The sequence below is a fragment of the Pteropus vampyrus genome, unplaced genomic scaffold, assembly GCF_000151845.1.
Source record: "Pteropus vampyrus isolate Shadow unplaced genomic scaffold, Pvam_2.0 Scaffold158, whole genome shotgun sequence".
NCBI classification, from domain to species: Eukaryota; Metazoa; Chordata; class Mammalia; order Chiroptera; family Pteropodidae; genus Pteropus; species Pteropus vampyrus.
In genome coordinates, this window is record NW_011888939.1 from 2,128,452 (window position 1) to 2,131,853 (window position 3,402).

Sequence of the window (3,402 nt, forward strand, 5' to 3'; positions counted from 1 at the left end):
ATACAAGTCTTTTAAAAGACACAAGATCTGCAAATATTTTATCTCAGTCTGTAGCTTTTCATCATTTTGCAGAGCCCAAGTTTTAAATTTTGATGAAGCCCAAGTTATCTTTTTGCGGATCATGCTTTCGATGTTCTATCTAATAAGAGAACTGCCTGGTCCAAGTTCACAAAGATTATCTCCTATGTTGTGTTCTAGTAATTTTATTGTTTTGGGTTTTGTATTTAGGTCTATGATTTTGAGTTACTTTTTGCATAAGGCGTGCAGTATGGCTCAAATTAATTTTGCTTTCATGAGAATGTCGAATTGTTTCAGCACTTATTGTAAAAGGGATGATCCTAGCTCCATGGAATAGCCTTTGTACTTTTGTCAAAAAATCGATCACGGAGGTGTAGGTCTATTTCTGTACTCTCAGTAATAATATTCCATTGATGTATGTGCCTATCTTTCCACCAACACCATACTGTCTTGATTACTGTAGCTTTATAGTAAATCTTAAAATTAGGTAGTGTAATTCCTCCAAATTTATTCTTTATCAAAATTGTTTTGGCTATTTAAGTTCACTTATCTTAGCATATGAATTTTAGAATTAGCTCGTCGATAGCTATGAAAAATCTTATTATTATTTTGTTTGAGACTGTCGTTGAGTCTTTAAATCAGTTTGGAGAAAATTGTTATCTTAACAATAGTGAGTCTTTCAATCCATTAACAGTATGTACCTCTGTATTTATTTTTGTCTTTGATTTCTTTCACCATTGTTTTATAGTTTTCAAGATGAAGATCCTACACGTATTGTGTTAGATGTACATCTAAATATTTCATGGGGAATTTTGAGGGGCTATTGTAAATGGTACTCTTAAATTTTTGATTTTCAATTGCCCATTACTGGTATATAGAAATGTATTGATTTTTATATTTTTATATTAAACTTTTATCTTTAAACCTTGTTAAACTCACTAGTGGCTTTTGGGGGGTAGATTTCTTGAGACTTTTCTCTGTTGGCAACCAAGTCATCTGCAAATAGAGACAGTTTTATTTCTTCCTTTCCAGCATGCGTGTCTTTTACTACTTTTTCTTGCTTGTTGCATTAGCTGGACCTAATACAATATCAGGTAGGAGTGGTGAGAGGGACATCCTTGAAAGGTTTCTAATCTCAGGAGGATGGCATTCAGGATGGCTAGCTTGTAAGTTTTTTGTAGACACTCTTTGTCAAGTTAAGGAATAACCTTTCTATTCCTAATTAGCTGAGAATTGTTATCATGAATGAGTGCTGAATTTTGTCAAACGCTTTTTCTATATCTATTGAGATGATGATGAGGTTTTTATTCTTTAGTCTGTTCACATGGTGAACTACATTGATTGATTTTCAAATGTCGAATCAACCTTTCTTCCCCAACATAAATCCTACTTGATTGTGATGACTATCCCTTTTGCTGTCTTTTATCTTTTTTACTGGATCTTTGTTAATATTTTGTTGAACGTTTTTACATTTGTGAAGGATATTGGCCTACAGTTTTCTTTTCTTGTAATGTATTAGTCTGGTTTGCCAGCAGGGTAATGCTGGTCTTATGAAACGGGTTGGGAGGTATTACCTTTTCTCCCATTTTCTGGAAGAGCTTAGAATCAATCTTAGCATTTCCTTAAATGTCTTGTAAAATTTGCTAGTGAAGCCATCTGGGTCTAGAAGTCTTCGTTTGTTTTTGTTATTGTTTGAAGGTTTTAATTGTGAATTTTAAAAAATCCAATTCGACAATCTCTGTCTTTTAATTGGTGTGCTTAGATCAGTTGCATTTAATGTAATTATCGATTTGGCTTGATTTAGGGCTACCAATCTATTGTTCCTTTTCTCTTTCTCCCCTCTGTTATAAAAACCTGAAACAGGTTTTTATTCACCTGTTTATTGGTTATGCTTTATTTTGGATTATTTGAAAATTTTTTAGTATTCCATTTTAATTGACTTTTGGGCTATATTCTTTTGTATGGTATTTTAGTGGTTGCTCTTCTCTGTATATTTATCAAATGCTTTTAAACACTGTACAAGTGGTATCAAGTTCTATGTATCCTCCTGTAATTTACATCTTTTTTTTCATCTTTCGGCTCCATATGTATTTCTGAGGTTTATCCAAGTTCACATATGTAGCCATATTTCAGTTACTTTCACTACATTATTCTACTATCTGAATAAACCAGAAATCATGTATTCTTTGTCCTGTGGATAACCATTTAGATTGTTTCCATTTTTTTTTCTCTGTTACAAACAATGTTGCAACAAGCCTCCTTGAACTTGATTCCCTGCAGAGCTGTGTGAGAGACTCTTTAAGATACATACCCAGGGGTGAAGTTGCTGGGGGGAGAGAGTGAGAAGGGTCTATGCCACCTGAGCTTTGTTAGACAAGCCAAATTGTTCTCCGATGTGGACAATATCTCCAAAGTGGGACACACATGCCACCAGCCGCAGATCAGGTCTCATTACTCTCATCCTTGCTGACATTTGGTATTATTAGAATTTTCATTTTCTGAAATCTAACAAATTTTTTAAAAGTTTAAATAAATTTTAAAGTTTAATATTTTATACTATGGCAAAATATACACAACACAAAAATGATCATTTTAACCATTATTAAGTTTACTATCAGTGGCATTAACTGCATTCATATTGCTGTGGACCATCACCCCCATCCATTTCCAGAAAATTCATTTTTACCAAACTGAAACTCTGTCCCTATTACAAACTCCCTGTTTTCCCCTCTGCCCCGGCACCCACCATTCTACTTCCTGTCTCTATGAATTTGTCCACTCTAGGGACCTCATGTCAATGGAATCAGATACAATTTGTCCTTTTGTGACTGGCTTATTTCACTTAACCTGTCTTCAAGTTTCCTCCATGCTGTAGCATGTATCAGAATTTCCTTCCTTTTAAGGCTGAATAATAACCCATCGTACAGATAGACCATATTTTGTTTATGTGTTCATCTGTTGATGGACACTCGGGTTGCCTCGATATTGCTGTGAACATGGATATGCAAATATCTTTTTGACATTTCAATAAAATTGAATTTTATCTCATGTTCTTTTCATGGGATGAGCATATACTAGCACTCTGAGAAGAGGAGGCCCTTGATGGCTTACCTCCATCCCCCTCGGCACTTGGTACTCAGGAAATAATGATTAGCACATTGATGGAATTAGAAGGTCCTATTTCACCCTCAGCCAGTCATGATTATGGGGTCTGATGTGCAGGCTTCACTATAATTATTCACAGGGAGGTCCTGAGATATAATCTTACCAAATGTCATATATCCCTCCAGAAAGAAATTGTCCAATGGACCATGCTCCCCAAGTCAGGTCTGACTGTTAGGGTTTGGTTATTTCATTCTAGCAGAATAGTTGCCAGTGGAGATA